This window comes from Cryptomeria japonica, chromosome 8 (assembly GCF_030272615.1).
Source record: "Cryptomeria japonica chromosome 8, Sugi_1.0, whole genome shotgun sequence".
In the NCBI taxonomy this organism is placed as follows: Eukaryota; Viridiplantae; Streptophyta; class Pinopsida; order Cupressales; family Cupressaceae; genus Cryptomeria; species Cryptomeria japonica.
The window spans coordinates 744851124-744874321 of NC_081412.1; the positions used below are offsets into that span (position 1 = coordinate 744851124).

General features: G+C 33.6%; 1 long non-coding RNA gene across 2 annotated transcripts; it reads right to left on the minus strand.

Moving 5' to 3' along the window:
- Positions 1-17504: 17504 nt before the first annotated feature.
- On the minus strand, positions 17505-22303 carry LOC131061413 (uncharacterized). Of its 2 annotated transcripts, XR_009358626.1 has the most exons (3): positions 21329-22303; positions 18137-18362; positions 17505-18006 (listed from the first exon to the last, which is right to left on the minus strand). It is a non-coding gene; the product is annotated as an uncharacterized LOC131061413 (long non-coding RNA). The 2 variants fall into 2 exon arrangements; XR_009358627.1 differs by lacking the exons at positions 17505-18006; positions 18137-18362 and adding an exon at positions 19169-19553.
- Between the last annotated feature and the right edge of the window lie 895 nt (positions 22304-23198).

The window sequence follows — 23198 nt, forward strand, 5'->3', positions numbered from 1 at the left end:
TTTGGTCATCCATTTGGGGATGGTAGGTTGAGTTGAAAGACAAGTTAGTGCCCAATCTCTGCCATAAAGTCTTCCAAAAATGACCAATGAATTTTGCATCTCTATCTGATACTATACTGATAGGTAAGCCATGAATCCTAATGAATTCCTTGAAAAACAAGTGAGCAATATGACTAGCATCATGAGTCACCTTACATGGAATAAAATGGGCCATTTTGCTAAATCTATCTACCATAACATAGATGATATCAAATCTTGATTTGGTCTTGGGAAAACCAACAACAAAATCCATACTTACACACTCCCATGGCCGGTTTGGGATAGGTAAAGGCTGATAGAGTCCAGCATTAGAAGAGGTACCCTTTGCCTTTTGACAAACCATACATTGTTCCACACACTTCCTGATATCCCTTTGCATCTTTGGCCAATAGTAGAATCTTTGGACAAGTTCCAAAGTCTTGTTCAACCCAAAATGTCCACTTAAACAACCATTGTGCTTCTCTTGCATCAAATTTTCTCTCATGGGCCCCCTAGGTACACAAAGTTGTCCTCCTTTGAACAAAAAACCATCTTGTCAGGTAAAATCTGCATATTCACCATGAAAATGATTTCTAAACTCTTGACAAACCTTGTAGATGGCAACAAAATCTTCATCATCTTGGTATAACCCCTTGAAACTATCCACTCCAATGCTCTTGAGCTGCACTTATTGAACTATTAGCAACCTTTTACTTAATGCATTAGCAAATTTATTGAATTGACCTTTCTTGTGTTTAATGACGAAAGTATAGGACTGCAAATACTCTACCCATTTGATATGCCTATGATTCAACTTTTCTTGTGAGTTGAGAAAACTAAGAGCTTGGTTATTAGTATAAACCACAAATTCTTTAGGAAACAAATAATGCCTCCATTTCCTAAGTGATTGAACAAGTGCATATAACTCCAAATCATAGGAAGAATACCTTTTCTTGGCATCATTGAACTTTTCACTGAAAAATGCAACCGGTCTATTGTCTTGACTTAGTACCACTCCAACTGCTATGTTGCTTGCATCACATTCTATGGTGACGAGCTTCTCAAAGCTTGGAAGAACTAGTATCGGTTGAGTAGCCATCTTTGTCTTTAAGAGATCAAATCCTCTTTGTGCTTCTTTTGTCCATTGAAACTTAGTCTTCACACCTCCTTTGATTGTGTCAAGCATAGGTGCACACATCTCACTGAACCCTCTGATGAACTTCCTATAAAATTGTGCCAAGCCATGAAAACTCCTCACTTCACTTGTTGTCTTAGGTGTAGGCCAACTAATTATGGATTCCATCTTGGAGGTGTCCATCTTCAAATCACCACTTGAGATTACAAACCTAAGATATACCAACTCATGTTTCATGAACTCACATTTCTCCAAATTGATTGTTAGTTGCTCATCACATAATTTATTTAATACAATCTCTATATGCTTAAGATGTTCATCTTTAAACTTACTACAAATTAAGATATCATCTAAATAAACAACAATAAATTTACCAATGTAATCCTTGAGTACTTCATTCATGAGTCTCATGAATGTGCTAGGGGAATTTGTGAGTCCAAATGGCATAACAAGCCATTCATAAAGTCCTTTTGAGGTCTTGAATGTTGTCTTCCATTCATCCCCCTCCTTGATTTTGATTTGGTGGTAACCACTCTTGAGGTCTATCTTGGTAAAGTACTTAGCACCTCTTAAACAATCCATCAAATCTTCAATTCTTGGAATGGGAAACCTATACCTGATTGTAATCCGATTGATGGCTCTAGAATCAATGCAAAGTCTCCAAGTACCTCCCTTCTTTGGTTCCAAAATGGTGGGAATTGCACATGGGCTAATGCTCTTCCTTATCAAACCATTATCCAAGAGTTCTTGGATTTGTTTAGCTACCTCTTTATTCTGCTCCAGTGTCATTTTGTAAGCTGCCTTATTAGGCAATGAGGCTCCGGGTATGAAGTCAATTATGGCACATTGAGGAGGCAAGGTTGTAGGTGTTCCATCACTTATGATATTCTTGAACTGATTTAGTATCTTCTTCACTTCATTGGGAATGTATACTTTCTTATCCTTACTTTCTTCTTTTGGTTTCACTACAAGTGCAAACCCCACTCCTCCTCCTTCCTTAAGAGTGTTAACGAACTCCTTCTCACCAACTAGCAGCGCATTGGAACCTTTAGATCTGCCCTCTTCTTGATCTCCTATGAACTGAATTTTATAGGTAACCCCATCTTTTTGAAAAGTATAGGAATTCTTTTCCCCATGGTGTATTGCTTTCCTGTCAAATTGCCAAGGCCTACCTAGGAGTAGGTGGCATGCATCTATTGGCAAAATGTCACACAAGATTTTGTCCTTATACCCTCCTATAGTGAACTCCACCCAAGTTTGTTCATTCACCAAAACATGCTGCCCCTTGTTGAGCCAAGTAACCCTATAAGGATCACTATGTGGAATTCTTTGCAGGTTGAGTTTGCTTACTGCTTCTTCTCACACTATATTATCAGTGGAACGTGAATCCACCACCACTCTACACACTTTACCCATGATCTTGCACTTTATCATAAACAAGGATATTCTTTGGCTAGGTTCCTCCTTAATCGGTTCTTTGATCAAGACTCTTCTCATCATGAGATTCTCTCCAACCTCATAATCTAAACTCACTTCTGATCCCTTCACATTTGCTGCATCTTCTTGAATATAATTTACTCTCCTCTCACCTCCTTGGGATGAAGAATACTTCTCAGGATATCTATAGGTCGGGTGTCCAAGTTGATGGCAATTGTAGCACTTCATTATGGCGAAATAGGACCCTCTTCCTGATCCACTAGACCTTCCTCTACTAGAGTTGCTAGATCCCCTTCCTCTATAGCTGCTCTTGCTATTGAAATCCCCACTTGGCTCTACCAACTTGGAATCCCCTTGGGATCTTTGGTCTACACTTCTTCCACCATAGCTACCTCTATGACCTTTGCCATCTCTTCCTCTACCTCTAACTCTATTGCTTTGCTCTTGTTTCTTTTTGTTCTTCTCTTCCACCTTGAGTGCCAATTGATATCACTTGTGGACAGTACTAAGACACAACAAACTTAACTCTTCTTGTATATTCCACTGCAAACCATTCAAGTACCTGGCTACCTTGATGCTTTCATCTTCCACAACCTTAGATCTCATACACAACTTTTGAAATTCCTCAGTGTAGCTGCTCACATCTAGTTCTCTTTGTCTTAAGTTTTGTCTCCTCTTGTGTAATTAAATTTCATAGTCTTCAGGGATATAGGCTTCTCTCACCTTGGCTAACATTCATTTCCAAGTGGCAATTGGGTTCGTACCCTCCTTTTGCCTCTCCTCTTGGATGAACTTCCACCAATTCAAGGTTGCTCATCTCAATCTAGATTTTGCTACCTTCACCTTTTGTGCTTCACTAATCCCATCACATTCAAAGTGATTCTCCAATCCTTTAATCCATTCCATGACCACTTTTGGTTCTATTTTTACACAAAAAAGTGGCACTCCTTCTTGGGACTTCCCTCCTGAGGCTTTGATGGCTCTTGTAGCGTCCTAAAATTGCGACACTTGCAATTTCGACCGCATTTGGGTCTTCACGATGGCGACGCAACACTGAACCTGAATGGAGACCCCGAAACTTGTTCATGACATCAAAAATTGCATTTTTCCAGCACCCTGGCCTGATCCTCCTTGCACCCTGCTGTCCCGGGAGGTGGGACCATGGCGCCCAGCGCCCTGGTCCCTGGCCCTATTTTGGGCCCAGTCTCTTTTGGGGCTTCGGGTCCTTTTGTTTGCAAATTGGAAAACAATGTTTCCTGGTCGGCCTAAGGTCGGGAAAATCAGTCTATCAGCCCTAATTGACAAGTATATAAACTACATTTCCTCTCCCATTTTGGTAAGATGAAAAAAGGAAAAAAAAAGGCGGAAGCGATATTCAAACATTCAAGCATTCAAGCATTCCTTCAAGCAATTGATCATTCTAAATCTCCATTCAAGGCTAAGTGTTGCATTCAAGACAAGGATTCAACCATTGAAGAGGAGATCACTTACAACTTACAACATACAACATACAACAACATTTACACCTTCGCATGTAAGAATACAAACATTCTTACAACAAGGTACTAGTACTTGTTTTACATTACAATCATTTACATTTACAGCATTTCTCATTTCTTGGTTAATTCCAAAACCGGGGTTTGACCTAAGGGCAAACCCCTAATCCCTAACCCCCCAATCGTCTTCGCTTTTCTGTGTGTAGGTTGCAGGTACGCGGCTATAATTGAAGATCTGGAATCCTTGTGCAGAGACGAATAGATCCCCCTTCGTTTCGCGGATTTTTCAGAGGACCGTGTGCACTCCGGGCGCCATCGTCCCGTCAACTTTTGCTCAAATTTGTAGGACAGCGTCGTTTCAACATTTTACTGCTAATTCCAGGTCCGCAGCTTCATCCTATATCCCTATCTCAGTTTATAAGTGAATCTTTCTCACTTTCTATGCATTCCTAGCTTAATCTTTCTATCTACATTCTTTACAAAAGAGGGTAGCCTTGCTGTCTTAACCCTTGAAACTCATTTAGAATCCAATCTTGCATTGTGTGGGATTGGATCTTGTGGGTTTCAACCCCTCTTTTGAATGTAAAGTCTCCCCTAAGTGAAAACTGTCAACCCTAGTGACCTCCCTTCTCTCTCCTTGGAGTTGGAAGAGGGGAGAGCAACTAGGGTTCGATTTTCCGCTTTACAGCTCTAACGAAAGGTTCTTCAGGTAGAATAGGATCTGGTTCGGGTGTGCCATCCTCTTCTACTACTTCTTTACCCTTCCCTTCATTGATTTTGATTGTTACCTTCTCAGTATTATCTTCAACTTCACCTAGTTTTCTGTCCAATTGTTGCAATCTTACCCTAAGGAGTCTATTCTCTTCCTCTTGATCTTCTACCTTTTTGGATAACTCTGAATTGGTCACCATCCTGAGGCTATTTTCTCCTACTGACTCAGTCTCTGACATCAACTGGTTTCTTCCCAAATCTTAACTCGCTCTGATACCACTTTGATGGGGAGGATCTCACAAAAGAGTTACACCTCGCTCAATAGTTAGGTAAATGATGTTTTAGTGGGCTTTCATCACTCTTCACTTTTCCATTAACAAGTCAAACAATTAAACTCCTTTGGAGTGCTCCCTATCAACTTGTTTGCTCTTATTACTCACAAGCCTAGCTGGGATTCACTAGAGTAAATCCAACCATCCAGTTATCCAAACCTCCAACATACACTTGCAGGGGTCTCAGGGGGTGTATAGTAGGTGTTTCAATTCCACTCATGTGGTTCTTTTATTGACTACACTCCATTTTTACATCGCTCCCTCTTATTCCTATTTTCTGGGCCTATTAGCCCTACCTTACCGGTTTTTGTGCAATTATGCAGAAAACCTCCAAAAGACCCCCCAAGAGATTTGGTGATCCGAGTACCCTTTTGGACAAACTTTTAGATTTATTAGGGTAGGCTGTCTGGTCCGTCCGTACCAGTACAGATCCCAAAAATGGCACTTTTGAGGGTTTTAGAGTTAACAGTCTTCTCCAATAGGGTTTATTGGTTTCTACACCCTGACACACCTCCACATATTTATTGAGACTCTTTTATACTTCATTATTCCATTCCAAACACTTGGCACATTCACATTTGTTCATCCCTACAAATAAAGACAAAAATGACAGTCATATTCCTAGTCGGGCTATGGCAGAGCTCGCTTAGGATATGCTAGCAAGTGGCTTCCAAATAACCTTCAGGACATTCCAAAGAATATATACACTATACAAAGGTTCCATGACTTGAATCCCAAGGGCCATTGAACAAACACAATGGGGTTTCAAGTTGGAACCATGTCTTGGGTCTTAAACCCTTACTCAGACCGAGAGCAGTGCAGTATAAGACAAATAATAATCACACACCAAACCTGCACTAAGAAAGGGTACAAACACATCCTGAGAAACATAATATAATTTACTAAACCACCATGGAAGGATAGTAATAATTTCAATCCGTTTGGTACAGACTGCTGCTACGAAAATGACAACAACTTATGCAAAAATATGGAAATTGTCTTCAAATGTTATTCAAAATTTCTCCTGGATCTTCCAACCCGTGTACAATCATTTTATATGCCTCCTTGGTCATAAATAACCCCTCATTGATTTCCTAACCACCGATTTGCTCAATTTTACAAAGTTGCTCAAAAAGTTGCAAAACATTGTCGAGCAACAATGACAACTTTTGCTCCATTTTGCATTTTTGCAACTTAGGCATTTCTCTACATTCTAAACCCCTGGGATGGTTCCATAACATAAAACTAACGTGACCAAATGCCTGAAAATGCCTTACAATGAGTTTTACACTAATTTGCAAAATAATGTCATTTTTGGCTTACAAGAGCACATTGGCCAAAACTGAGAAAACAAATAAACCTTGATGACAAATACACTTTAAATAACTCTAAACCACACTTGTGGACCTAGCCACAATCCATTATTCATTCATTTATCCCAAACATGATTAATCACTCCAAAATTTGGAAATGCATCAACAAAATTAGTTAAAAACTAGGTGCTCCTGCACCAGTATCAATGATATCAAACCTTTGTAACCTAAGATCATTCTCTTGTTCCAAAGTATCCTTACAAGGGGTGTACATTTTAGGAGAAGGTTCGACATCATTCATGTGATGGGGATTATTGATAGAAGTGTTGATAGTCTCTTCTTGCACCAAAATGATATCATAGATAGGATCAATTTTGGGAGAGGGACTAGAACAAGGAATTGATTCTTCATCCTTAGAGGGAAAGGTATTGAAAGAAGGTATAGTGTCACTAGGAAAGGTAGCCATCATATCATCCTCTATCACCAAAGGATCCACATGGGGGAGGTACTCTCTAGGAGAAGGATCAACATTACTCTTCAAAGATTCATCCTTGAGAGGGAGATCTTTGAAAGAAATATTAACAATCTCTAGGGTATCCTCATGAGTAAAACCTACTTGGGGATGCAAGGTGTTATTAAGGGAATTGTTAATCATGTCACCCTCTTTTACCATAATATCATCTTCTTTCACCTTTCATTAGGGAGGAATAGATTAAGAGAATAATCAACATCATCATCCAATGGTTCATCCCAAATAGGGAGATCATTGACAGAAGTGTTAAGAATATTTTCTTCATTATGGTGTCCTCATGGGTAGGGACAATTTTGGGAGAGGGAATAACACTATTTATTAATGCTTCATCTTTAGGAGGGAGAGAATTAATAAAGGTGTTATTGAAATCATCCTCTTGCCTCAAAATGTTCTTAGTAGAATCATTAGGAAGGGGGTGAAGTGTTAGAACAAGATCTAAGAAACTATTATGATACAAAGACAAGTCGAGCGAAGGCCGACATGTCACCCTAAGATTGACAACATGGAATGAGGTTCAAGGCAGCATCCCAATTTTTTTTTTTTGGTAACATGAAAAGATTTGAAATTGTCCCTTTTGTTTTATAAAATGCAATGAAAGAAACAATGCAAGTAAAGAAAGTAAACTGAATGGCTCAACAATAAAGTAATTATGTGATTAACTAAGTGCAAGCATATAAATAATTAATGAGAGTGCATAAGCTATGTGTAAGAAATGATTGCAAAATGAATGTTTAAGTGCATACAAATCATATCTAAAGATGAAAATCAGAATTAATGCAAGTCTAAGAATATTGGGTTCACTAAAATGTATTCACGTCGGGTTCACCAAAATGTATTCACATCGGGTTCACCAAAATGTGATGGGTGAAAAAAGGAATCGGGTAAACTAGGACCTAATCCCACTTTCATCCATACATTGGAATACTAAAGAGCCTAAAGAAACTTCCTCTTGTGAAAGAGAGTCAAGGAATAATTTTAGGGTTTCTATTCCTTTGTTGATATGAAAGGGAATGTGATCAAATGTAGAGTAATAATAAGCTAAGGGTGGACTCACAATGTTGGTTCCCACTTTTTGGTACAACCCGATTTTTGCTAAAATCATACATTTTTTAGAAAATATAATGATTTAAAATTTAAGAGTTCCCATTTGAAGTAATTAATTGAAGAAAGTTAGATCAAAGGCTCTTAGATAAAATTTTTTTGGATAGAACCTCTCTACTTCTAAATCATACTTGCAATGAAGTATCCTTTGCATCTATCCAATGTTGATAAAAAACCAATTTTACATTAGCTTTTGAGAGGTCATGTGAATTCATTTAAGAGTTTTGTTTTTTTAAGTATTTAGTCCTTATTATAAGCTTTCCAAATAGTATAATTTTTAATATATTTAATTTCATTAATATATTTTTATTTTATTTTTTATGAATGTAAATTTTTCACCGAACATAAACTTTGTTCAATGCATTGGAAAAATTAGTAAACTAATTCAATTTTTTTTTGAAAAATATCTATGCACTAGGTATTGATGTCTTTTTTCTAACAAAGAAATTAAAATTGAATTTTGATATATATAGAACAAGTTATGTGTTCAAACGTACACCTATATCTAAATTATAATTAGTCAGATTTCAAAATTTAATAAAATGAAAAATATTCAACATATCGCTATCAAACCAACTGCATGCCCTGGGTATTGATGTTACAAACCAAAATTCAAAAGAATTAAGTTTTTGTTATTTATAAAAAAAAAGTTATGAGTTTAGGGATGCACATCATTCTTAAAAAATGTTGCTTGTTGTAAAAAACTACTTTTTGAGGGAGATGGAAAAATAAATAAAATTGTATTAAATTTTTTTAAAAAATATATATTTAGAATCTACAAACAAGATGTTACAAATCACTAGTTTACATCATTTTCAAATTCTTAACGGTTTAAAAGTTATAGGTGTCAGAAAGTGAAGTTTTTTTTCAAAATGTTCATCTAAGTGTCAAAGTTGGTTAAAAAGTGGGAACCAGTATTGTGAGTTCACCCCTAAACTAATGAGATTTATGAAAGCAACCATGTTAACTACAATAATAGAAAGATGCAGAAGTAAAACTAAAACACAAACCACATATCTGATAGAGGAATTTTGGTGTCCAGCTAATACCAAAAATTGGGCCTGATTGAGCAGGACCAAGGCATTGGGTGCCCTAGTCCTTGTTACTGAACTGAGTTGAGAATTTGGAATCTGCAAATTGAAGTCCTCGAAATCTGAACTGCCAAAACCTATCATTGAATGCTGAGGACCAAGGCGCTAGGCATTCTGGTCCAGGACCAAAGTGTTGGGCGCTCTAGTCCTAGAGATCTGAGACCTACTTTTGGAACTGGATTTGGATCTGGATATGTCTCTATTGATTCTGGCTTCTCAAAAGTTTACAGCTCTATTGAAAACCTACAAATGTACTAGCAAGCTGGAAAAGGTGTATGGGTGGCTATATAGGCTTTTTCTTAATCAAACCCCTTGTTTTAGTGATTTGCACCTCCACAAATAGCCAATAAAGTGTTGAAAATTGTGTGTGCCTTATAATCTCATGTGTTTGTAAGATCTTGACAGGCTAAAATGCAAAACTAGAGTTCTACCCTACGCTTGCAGTAAAAACCCTAAATGAATATAATGTAAATGCTTTAAACCACAAATGAAATATGGATCTAAAGCAATAATATAAATTAAAAAATAAATGATGTCTAGATCTGAAAACTCACATAGAGATATGCAAATAATATGAAACCATACCAAACCCCAAGGAAGAGTTACAAGCCAATCAACAGTGGGTGATCTCCTTATTATTCTTTAATATCTCCTAAGCTTCCATGGATGTTGAAAAAGGTTGATGAAGACTTGATGAATGATGAATTTGTTGATTGTAGACTTTACATAAAACCTGCACTTTCACTTCATAAGAGTCTCCTTCAATTGCTAATGAATGGATCCTTCAAATGAGGAAAGAAAAGGTTATGTATATGAAACCCTAACTTTAATTTTAATCATAGATCGACCTAGAATTGATAAAATTCCACACAAAGAGGGATTTGAACATTATAATACCACCAAATTGAGATCCCGAAATTCAGGGAGAAAAGGTTAGGACCAATGTGATTCGCATCGGTCCGATCAACTTTTTGCCAAATTTTTAGGGATGCAAAATATTGTGATTACAAAGTCAAATCCAACTCGATGCGTCAATCCAATGTGTTTAGATATACGAAAATAAACCTTGAAGGTCGAAATAGGACTTTATTAAGATTTAATTTAATTAATTAAGGATGATAAAATAAAAAGGGACACACTTAGGGGTAAGGGCCCAATTTTATTATGTGTGGAATGATAAGAGAGGATTTCAAATATATATAAATTAATAATTAAATTCTCAAAGGAATTTTAAAATGCAACACACTAAGGCGGGTGCTAACCTAAGTGTGAAATTTTACAACCCTAATCAAGGATGTACAAGTTACAATGCTACACTGCCCTTTCTACATGAACTCACAAAATCGCCATCCTTTCTTTCTTGAGCAACATTAAGAAAACAAAAAACTAGTTCTCTACCCATGTAAAGAAGGAGAAGACAAAATCTAAAGGTGGACATTCGGCGAACAAAGAGAAAAAGAGAGAGCAGGAAGCAATATTTCTAATGTTGAAAACAAATACACACCTCTTAAAAAGCCTAAAATTAATGTGAACAATAAAAAATAATTTTGAACATTTTATCAGTTTAAAACCCTTGATTATGAACATTGTATTAGTTCAAAGCCCTTGTCAAATCATAGAGAAGTCTATTACTTCGAAGCATATGAATATTGGACTTGAGTTGGTGAATGGTGATAAGATATGCTATATAATGGAGATTATATAGCCTGCAACCAATCAATGGTGTCAAAAGAGCTCTATTAAAAATTTGAAAAGATTTTTGAAGGGAAATTTTGCATAAGAAAATGTGCCTTTTTATGGGAGCCTATTCAGAAGCATAAATGGGTGCATGTAGATGTTGAAAGGCTGCATGTGAAGAATTAAGTGATAATGAGATTTAATTTTATAATAGTCTTTTGTGGTTTATGAAGCCTATTATATAAAACTAATTGAATATCAGGTTAGATGAAAAAAATATAATACTTATAGTAGACTACTCAAAGAATGGAGATGGGAATTTGAAGAATCCACAGTAATTTTCTTCACTTTGCCCATTTCCTTATGTATGTTGATACTCATAGGAAATAGTTCAATGTTATTGTACTCCTGGATCATCTCAAATAATAGAGCATGTCTATAAACACTGCATTTATTTTATGTCTCTAAAAATCATTTCAGTAAATAGTAGAAATTAAAGAGGTGCAGAAATACAAGGGAAAAGAAGAAGAATGTGAACAACTAGTGATATTTAGGGGGAACAATGCACATGGTAGCAAAAACCCAAAGGGATTGCGACTGTAATGGGTCATGTTCAACGTATGACGAGCATGCTCAACATCATATGTGTCTCCAACCACTTGCAACTGCTTGGAGATTCAAAACTAATTTGATAAAATAAATACTCATCAGGCATGTCTTCCATACTAGACGATCTTTTAAGCTTGTAGTCTCGAAATTTGTTTTCTTGTCAAAATCCCTTCAAGCTCCCACATAGAACCAATGTGTTTGCCCAATTTATATAATAAGTTGCATCTTCTTCCTAAGGATATTGTAATTATGCTTCCTTTTTTGCACTAAAAGAGGTGGAATACATGACAGTTTTTTTTGTTCCCCTAAGCTAGGCCTGCACAACATTTTGAATGCTCATTAAAATCAATAATAAAACAAACTGCAGATTGGGCGTCAATCTCCCTATAGCTATTCCTACTGTTGTAATCTATAGAAGAAGCCTAAATTCTCTAATCTAAAAGAGCAATTTGGACATTCAGAAGAAGATGTTCGAGGGAATCCTGAATTATATTATCTAACAGAGTAGTCTGTGCCTGTAATAGAATGGTTTCCAACCATAGATTTTCACACTTCCTCTTTTCTCATAGAATTGCTCGTGTTGTTTTGAGTGAAAGAGGCAAGTGAAGGAGTGAAAGAATTAGATTCCTAGCTGCATTCTAACCCTTCTCTCTTATTAGTACTTGTCGTTAGGCAATACTATTGTAATGAGTTTTTTGTTTTTCCAGCTAACTAGTTATTAAAAAAGTTAATGTGAACCAATCACGAACAAGTTTTAACTTTTAATTTTTTCAATCTTTTTATTTACGAGAGCCTAGTTGTACAAATTTTAACATTATAAATTTCGAAAATTATTTTTCTATACACTTATTGGCTAAATACAATTTAGGTGTTATAGAGCAGATTTCTATTTCTAGGAAATCCAAAATAAATGGATTTAGTGGCAACTATATAGCCAAAAATATAGGTAAATTTAGGGAAAGTTTGATGTCCATTTCCTTAAACTTTCCAAAGGCGAATAGATTATGATAGAAAATGTCTCACGCTCCCTAAAAAGTCTCACGTGTTTGGGCCAAATTTAATGTACATTCTTTATTCACTTTAAGAAATGACATTTCATTTAGCGTCTTTACTAAAATTTAATCGATATTATTACTTGATTCTTTTTCCTTAATTTTTGAATTTAACTTTAACTTTATTTAGTCCTTGGCAACAGATGTCTTATGCTTGAAAGTTTAACATCGAAAAGTTTTAGCTAAAAATAATTTTTCTGTAGCGCGAGAAAATTTAGTGGTGATTTCCAGTTTTTTTTAATTATATATTTTGGTATCTGTTTTTTTTTTTAATTAAAGTTTGTGTTAACATGATGAGGAGGGGTCACTAAATAGAGTACTACCAACGAACAATTAAAATGTGTATATATTTTATCATTAATTTTATTTAGTTGTTTGTCACTTATAAATAATATATATTATAAACAAAAATTTATAAAAAAGTATTTGGAATATAGATTGATTTTAATATTTAATAAGATTTTGTCAAAATTATTAATTGTTTATTGTATATATATTAATAAAACTATTAATTGTTTAATTAAGTGATTTTTTTAAAATTGCTATTATTATTATTCTTCATTAAAATATCTTATTTTTTATTTATATTTGACATTATAAATAACATTAAATTTTTACACTATAATATATTTTGACATATTTTTGAATTTATCTCCAATATGTATATTTAAGAGAAAATTATGAAAAAAAAATACTTAATATTTATATTTTCATGATAATATAATAATACAAATTAAAGTAACAATATACTAACTATAATTTAATAATATAAAAATGATAATATACTAATAATAATTTAATAATAATATAAAATAGTATATTAATAACAATGCATTTTTAATTATTACAATAGAAAATTGTTTATTATATAATTATCTTTTATGATATACTATCTTATATTATTTTTATTGTAAATTCATGTTCTTGTTTTTCTTATTATAATAATTAAAAAAGTTTAATTAAAAATATTAGGGTTAGAGTTAATAATAGAGTTCAATTAGGAATTGGAGTTGGTGTTCCTAAGATTTAAAATGGGATTATAGGGTTAGGGTTTAATTATATTAAGGTTATGGTTAATATTATGATTAGAGTTAATGCAGCTAAGATGTAATTACATATTTTCTTGACCAACAAAACCTTCACATACCATAATTAAAATATAGTTATTAATGTGTTATTTACAAAATATTTTATAATTATATATTTAAAACAACACAATTGTAAAAAGATAAATAATATAAAATAAATTAAATTAAATTAAACAATATACTAGCTACAATTAATAAATTTCTATTTCAACTACAAATTAACAAGAAAGATAAATAATATAAAATAAATTAAATCAAGGCAAGTATTCGCCACTATGTGGCACTTGTTTTTATTTTTTAATTACATTGATTAGAATATGTTTCCTTTGGGGTTTATTTTTTTATTTGAAGACCAGATTTACATAGTTCTTAAATCAAAAAGTGTATATCAATATATACAAATGGGTAGCTTGTAAACTTATCATTAAACTAAACAACAAATAGTTAGTGACCTTCCATTAAGATTTCAATGGAATCCCTAGTATAGAATAATTGTTTTTCTTATCATTGGACTATTTAAGAACCTTTTAAATTCATTGTTTAACTTTAAATGTACAGCGAAATTAAGGTAAAATGTTAATTTATAGAAAATGAAAATATAGAATTGACATATTGAATATAGAACTATAAATGGAAAAAGAAAAGAATTTGGGATCAGAGAAAAGATATTGATTTGTATAAAGTAATAAATCATTCTTGAATTTTTCTTATACTCTTTTGAATATGAGCATTCTATCAAAAAATTACAAAATAATAAAAAGTATATAATGAGTAGCTTATTTCACACAATTAAAATAGATACAAAATTATGAGAACCTTTTGTATTCTAAGAAAATGGAAACATAAATAAAGGTGGGGGAGATTTCACCTATTCAAAAAGAGGTGTGAAAACTCTACACAACAAAAAAAAATGCAATAATTATTAATGAGATGCGATAAAAGTTCCACACAATGTGTCATGCAATAAAAATACACTCAATGCGGCCATGTAGTGCAATATTAATCCACATATTGTAATAATAAGCTTTGATAACCTTTGTGTTATGTGAGATTACTATCATTGCAGAATAATACAATTCTTCTTCGCTAAGGCATTGAGTTTCTACCTAGCACAAGATAATATATAAAACCTTAGTCATAAAGAAGTATTAAAGTGACAATCTATGACCCCCTACAATTAGTTAGATGCAAAGTATGCAAGGAATTGGAGGGGAGAGAAATTATTAATGAAAGCAATAAGCTAATTGATTAAGATGGAGGCATATAACCATGAAGAAGGCACATGATACCTGAGTGTAATTTCAAATAACAAAATAGCTCTAGAAGAATGATACATAATTTTTAACGTATAAATGACAATATAGTGGTAACAAAGCTAATGGCATGATAATGTTTTTATGATCATAACATACTAAAGAAAAAGGTGATGAAGAAATTTGGATCATAAAGTAAAGCTTTGATAAACATGAAATCATACATGAATAGATATGACAAGGCTCGTGTAATATCTAATCGTAAGATAAAAACGTGTAGGCATGATAAGGATTGCCGAAATATAGGACATGAAAATGATAAGAAGCATACAATTGTAATCATAGTAAAGATTGTAGTATAACATAACATTGAAGTAGCATCAAAATCATGGAATATATGAAACAAGGCAACATCATAAATCATGTAAAATTGTTAAATAGAAATAAACATGTGCAAAATCAAGTTATAATGTGGAATAGAAAAAAGTAGAGGAACCTAAAAGTACGTGAAGTCTAAGGAAAAAAATATATGGCAATCATAGAGCGCCAAAAACTAAAGTTTACTTTTATTTTAGCTTAATTTTACATAAACCCAATATACAAATTGAAGAGCCAAATTAGGATATGTGATGAATAATTTAGCTCATATTTTTAAAAATTATGTACCACTAAGAGATACCCAATTTTATATTTTCAATATTTAGTAATAATTACTTAGATTGATAAAATTGCTACCTATTAATGTGGACTAAAAAGTTATCCACTCAAGATACTTGAGAATGTTTGTTATATTTCACACCAATAATTTAACCAGTTTAAAAATTCAATATTATTATATTTTAATATTATAACATAGATTTGTCCTATGATGGCTTTTGATGATTCACCATCACATATTAGTTGAATGCAACTCTTCTTTTATTGAATTTAAATTTATATTCACAATATATTGTTCTAGAAATTGATGATTAAATTTTGAATAACACAATTTCCTATTTCAATTTGTTTGGATTTTATTTTAGCTTTAAATAAAAACTGTAGAAAGTTATATGATGCACTTTTTTAGTATATAAAATACATGTCTCTCTAACTTCTTCAAAACCTTGAAAGTTATATGATGCACTGTATAGTATATAAAATGTGCATCTCTCTAACTTCTTCAAAACTTTGAACATGCAAACTATAAAAAAATCCCCCATGCAATTCATCCTAATTTAAAGATCAAACCAATTAAAATCTCAAATTAACATGCCATAATCATTTTTTAAAATTCTTTTATAAAATTCTTCACTTCTCTATTAACTCAATGTTAATTTAAAAAATTACAAGACATTACAATATAAATTAAAAACAATATAATCATTGCACCTCCATTACAACCTTGGTGTAAATTGTCAAGTTGATAATCAAACAAAATATATCACCATATAGCATGAATCAAAATTCATAGAGATGATAGTTTGAAGACAAATCAACCTCCAAGACTATATTTCAAAATTGTATAAACAAAAATACTATTCTATATACAAGATATTATAAATTAAATTTATATATCTTCTATGCATATAAAATTAAACTCTTTATTAACTTGTATATAATTTTCTATTGACATAACCCTTGCACTTCATTTCGATGCACTTGAACTTGACTTCTTGACATCACTAATGCAAATTTATATGATTATTATAAGCATCTCATATGGCATTACACCCCACTCTTGTGGTTTAGGCTTTGTTAGAACCCCTAATGAAGCTATGTTTGTTGTTCAGTAAACTTATGGGAACTTATGGGAAACCAAACATTCAAGACACTATGATAGCCATGTAAGTCAGATTGTAGCCAAGTTAGATTAATTAGTTACCATATGAAATACAATTGATGGCTAGATGGCTTAAAAAGTCCTTAAAAAGTCCTTGAAACTAACAAGGGATTTTCTTTGTTTTCTGATGCATGTTTTATCATAGTTTCACAATGTTTAGGTTCAGGGAGGATCAGGGACCAAGGGCCTAGGTTTGGGTTAAAAGAGATGACATAAGAATGATAATGCAAATATATATGGTACTTTAAAAATTAGTTTAAAAAAAATGTATAACGAATAATATTTGAAAATGTAAAATATTAGTAACCTAACACATTACATTGACCAATGAAAATGTTAATATCGAATTATTATATAAAAATTATCATGCCCATTGAAACTTCAAAATACAATTGGCATCACTTGAACTATAGATTCCTTCAGGCCAATCTCCTCCAAAATAATATAACAGATATTGTGAATAAAGCTTTCTTATTTGCATGATCTCTATATCTGTTAATGAGAGATTTTTATGTCTATATCTGTTATAGAGATTTTTATCTACTACTCTCACTTGAACTTGATGGAACAATGATGATGTTTGTCCAAGTTGGTTATGTTGCAATGTTGCACATGCCGAGCCTGCCTCATTTTTGTGTGACAGTCCAGAATCCATTCCATATGCAGGTGCATTCTCCACATCTAACATTTCCAAATGACTGTTGGCCCGCTCAGAATTATCTCCAACTACTAAGGCATTCTTAAGAAAGCTTTCATTAGTTATTGCTTTTCAAGGTTGCATGGGTACGGGGGTATTCGGAGACGTTGGAGACTGGTACCGGTACCAGTACGGCTATTTTTTCAAAAAAGGAGACGGGGGTATTTGGAGACATCAATTTTTTTTAAATATAATTTAATAATTTATAGAAAATCTGAAAATATAAAGGCATTGAACTTTCAAAACAAGAATTAACATTCACTTTGAAGTTTAAGTACACAAATGTGAAATGAGTCGATTCAAAATGTCATACAAATGTCTGAAAATGGGGCTCACGTCGGTGGTTTTTGCTTCTGCCCATGCATCGTGTCAAACTTTTTGACTTTTGCACATGTTATTTAGGGTGGAGACGGGAGGGTTCGTTGACATGGAGTCTCCTATGTGTAGAAACGTCTCCTGACAGGTCTCCGGTACGGGAGACGCGTACCAGTCTCCGGTACGCGTTCTAGGGGGTTGGGTATGAGTACCCATGCAACATAGTTGCTTTTGTTTCAGACCTCGCATCCTTGCTATATTGATTAGGTTGTTTCAACGCATTAATCCTATCACTTTGCACACGAATTTGAGGCTCGGAGGTAGATTCACCTGAAACAGGTTCTACGGCATTAGTGATTTCATTAGTAACACATTATATGGCTACAACAATTTGACTACAACAATTTATTTGCGGTTAGCTAAAGAGCTGCTCATTTTTTTGCTATCCTCTACAGCTTACCAAGTTCTGTTTTAATTGCTTGAAATGCTTCAAAGGCAGCCTTTGCTTCCGCTTCCCTCTTACTCTTTGTTTTACCTCCAACGTAAGAGACCCCATTTATCTCCACCATTGAAGTAAAGGTTGGAGAATGAGCAGCTCCTGTCATGGTAGTGGAAAACATGGGAGGGACCTGGCTCATACCCACCCTTACAAGAAGCTCAGAAAGAAGTCCTTTCCCTATCGTCTCCTGCTTATTTGTCAGGAACAAATGACCAGGTTATTTAACATACTCCATATTTAACATCATAACCTAAGTCACCAGGTTCGAATTTGAATTCGAAGTTCGACAATTTTGAAATTCGAATGAAGTTTGATGAGGGAAAAATTCGAAATGTATAAAATTCGAATTAAGTTCGCCATATGTATAAATATGCCAGATATATTCTATAAAACAACCAATCTTTCATATGGGGGATGGTTCCATATGAATTGCCAATAAGGTTTATTGTAAGTAACATCTTTATCTCATCTTATGAGAATAACAGAATCACCAAATACTGGAATACCTCACTGATTGGGTAATCAATTATCATCTTCAGCATTTTTTTTCTCATCCTAATTGAAGGTTCTAACAGACATAAATATCCTGAAGAAAGAACGGGTTAATGGGTTTTAATCAAAGAAAAGAAGATGTGTTTAAAAAATATTAACAGAAGAAGAAGGCCAAAAATTTATTAAAATAAATAAATAAATTTTGTTTTGACGTTTGGCAAATTTTAACGAATTGTTTTTTGTTTTTTTTTGTTCGACGAATTTCGGCCGAACCTGGTGACTTAGATCATAACGATTGCAAATAAAATGAACAATATCTGTCACAAACGGATCGCCACGTTTATTCACCAATAATCTGGAGACCACCATATGTGTTGAATAATTTCCTGATCTCATCACCATCTAGGAAATGCATAAACAGAATCGAGCTATTTATGCCCGTAGTATCATTAGCTTATGCACAAATACAACAGATGCCCATCTCTGCTATACATCTTGCAATTAGTGAAAAATGGTTTTTTTATTAGTCATATTTTTTTAAACATGTTATCAACATGACACAAATAGAATACCTAAGAGCCAATCACATAAAACACAAGACGGTGCCTTCCATACCCAATAGTTAAAAAGTAATAATAAACACCGTGCAGTGCATATCAGATCGAGATGTGATGTCCATGTCGAAACAGGTTCACCAAAACCAGGGCATATCACCTCATGCATCAAGAGAATACATAAAGAGTTCGAGATGGTGTAATCTTTCTGTATTTTCAGAACAAGCCCTGTTTATGACTAATGAACCAACGAGGTCTCGGAGTTCATCACAGTTGAATTGAGAAAACCCCGGCCAAGTAATATAGGAATTCAGCTCTCACTTGAGATTTGCCTTGAAAATACAAAATGGATATCAGTCAAGTGGATCTAGTTGTTTTATATGCATGTAACTCTCTAATTTTACGTTTTGAAACACCACTGTTCACTATGGAATAATTAATAAATTTAATTTCAATTAAAAAACTATTAAATTTTTATTTTGTTAATTAGAAAAGAATTTTTGTGAAGATGGTCAGGCAATCATACTTACATTATTAGAAAAAGGAGAATCTTAAATTAAAACAGTAAGAAAAATCACAAAAAATACATGAATTTTATAGGAACATATTTTGCCAAAAGAGTTTGAATTTATGCTGGCAGCACCAACTAAGAAAAATCCAACGTTCTTCGACAAAACCACTAGATTACAACCCTAAAATTCCATCTTAACCCCATTGATTATAAGGTAGACACTCTCTAAATTTCAACTGAAGGTGCAGCTGGGTGATTTCAAAGGCATTTTGCAAAATACATATCTGACAACTTCTACCACTTTTTATGAATTCTTCTTAAAACATTTCGGTGCAGAGCTGCCTGATAATCAAGAGGATTCCGTCTTGTAAATTTAGAAGGAACACGTGTTGTTTGGCAATAAATACAAAGCAGTTAACAGATCAAAGGCAATCCAGCCTATAGTGCATTTATGAATTATAAGGAAAACATCATCTAAAATTTATGAAACACAGAAATCAGTAACCCATTACGCTTTTTTCTCATACCGCTAAGAAAAATAAGATTAATTTTGTTGATCACGTTGTTCAATCCATGCTAAGTCAATTACATATATTCAAAAACAAGTTCAGTGTAGCATTGTTAAAATAGGTCCTCAATTGAGTCGGTATTATGAAACACATAAAGCAATCTTTAATGGTCAAAACTAATCACAATAGTCTCAAACACTTTATGAACCAAAAGGACTTGAACGAAAGACAACAGAAGTGGGTGAGTAATCTACAAGCTTACGATTTTGACATTGAGTATGTCAAGGCAAAAACAACATTGTAGTGGATGCCCTATTAAGAAGGCATGATGTAGCCATGACCACTTCTTGTAGGGATGACATTTTGAGTTGAAGTAGCCATGATGTTGGATGTGAAAGTAGGAATACTAGTCATAGGATTAGTCAAAGGAATGGCTGAAGGTAGATTTAAATGATAACAAAGGTAGAATTAGATTTTGATAGATTTGTATATTTTTTTTTTTTAGATATTACCAACTTTACGAGAGCATGGCACTAGGTCATTTTTTATGATACTATGAAGCTAGTTTGCCTAATAAAGAAACACACCATAGTTTGGATTTTGAAAACTTAGCCGGCCCATCAACCAAAAATAAAGCCTGCATGTGGATTTCCCCAGCAGCATTTCTGGATTAAAATATTAAAAGCACTTCACAGCATTCCAGTTAAAAAAGAAAAAAGAAGCATTATAATAATTACAGTATATGAGTGCAAAAATGAAATTCGAAAAAAATTGATTATTTCAGTATAATGGGTAATTGAAAAAATAAAACAAGGAATACCAGAGCATTTGAGAAAATGACAAAAGCTTCATGAATTACAAAGCACACTGAAATGTCTATATAAACTCAACTGAAACTGACAGAGTAATCGAATATTCATAAAAACTCAAGCAAAAACGACTACAACATACAGGTCTAAAGAAAAAACTCGAAAAAGCCATTTGAAGAAAATCTACTGAGGCATTTGGATTTTGAAAAATATTTTAAAGATAACACATTAATATATGTCTTAACATTTGGGTTCTTCCAAAAACACATCACACTTACTTCAAATTGGTAATCGGAAACCTTTCTGGTGAAATCATCTACAGCAGCCTTGGCAGCAGACTATTCTGCTTCTTTCTTGCGAGAGTGACCAGAAGTGGATTGATATCTGACCCCGTTCACAGTCACAAAAGACCTAAATCGAGGAAAATGGTCTAAACCCTCAGTCAGAGTCTCATAAACAGGCAATGGAAGAGGTTTTTTCATAGTATATTCCTGCAACCTATTCTTGTAATTTATGATTCCACCTACATTTGCCATAGTTGATGATAGGAAAAGAACACAATTCCCTAAAATCCCAAACCCCTGAATCAGAAAAGGAAAACCCAAATTCAAAACACTCCACTGAAAAATGAAGACCAGAGCGGACGTTGTACGGTGGAAACCGAATACGTGCATTTATAAGCATTGAGGGATGAGAGCAACTTAACCTTTCCATTAAATGAGCCTCTGCGATTTACACCTTAGAAATGTGCGAGTTATGATTGCAAAAATGGCCTAAATAGCTTTTTGGGAAGAAGGATAAAATATCAAACATACCTTGTATAAATTTTCAAATATATTTTGGGTATCTTTTTTGGGTTTTTGCCGCAATATCATTGCAAATTTGCAGGGAGTGAAGGATAATCATTCCCGCGCACTGTATTGCATTAAATATCGATTAAATTTGAAGTATATTCGTGAGTACCTCCTTAGAGCAGTAAACGTGGCAGCAATTTGAGCTGCAAAACGATCAATACAGATCTGAAAGGCTCGCCCATCAAAATTTATCTCACACATCCATCTCATGCGACATGCCGTCCTGCAGTCCAGAGAATGAAAGTAGATTTGACATAAGGCAGATTTCACACACCCTAAATCTTACGAAATAAATTCTGGAGTAACGGAAGCCGACATCCATATATTTAATTAAAAATTATGTGGAAGGCAATCCAGTTCAACTGTTCAAAGCTTATGAGAGGTGTGCAAAATGCAAAACTTATAATGGTCAAGGTGGACTTCGTAAACAGAGTTTTATTTTTTATTTATAGTGTGCTGGAGTTTGATATTGGGAACTGTCTTATTAAGATGAAATCTGATCATGCATCTTTACTTGTTAAATTGGGCTTTGCTCTAATTAGTCTACACAATAAACAAGTTCATTGCATGAGAGGAAAACCTTCCCATTGGCAAAATCTTCATGAATCAAGAAAATAGAGAAATATTCATTGCTAAACAACGGTTTCATGTTATAAAAAAATAACATAGCATATAAAATGATCAATGAGATAGGTGGTGATGTTTATAGTAGTTTGTTGATTCCAATAATTCACAAGGCATTAAGTGCATGCAAAAGGTTTCACTAAAGGCTATAAATACTTTTTCGACAAACCTATGGTATGATGAAGAATATAAGACAACCAAGAGATCTCTAAAAGAGAGTGAATTGAACAAAGAAAATAAGAAATATGAAAATTTGGAACAATTAAAAAAAAAAAAAAAAAAAGTAAATGCAAGAAGAAAGGAATTAATCTCTCTTGGAAAACACAATCCAAAAGGATTTTGGAAGGATCTACAACAAAGGAGAAAGCAGATTGAAAACAATATTGTAGATGTCCAATGGTTAGAGTATACAAGGCTTCTTTATGAGCGAATACACAAGAAAGACTCGTCCCCCACAATGGATGATTGATGCAACCATGGTTCAAAGGGTTCTCAACAAGAACAATCCAGATCATGTAGCGAGAGTAACACCACAGAAGCACCAACACAGAATAGAGAAAATGCAAGATCAGACATCCGCAATATCATGGATTCATAATAATTTAGCCGGCAACATGCAGACAAACATGTAGGCTTACAGACCTAGTTACATAATACATTCCAGATTACC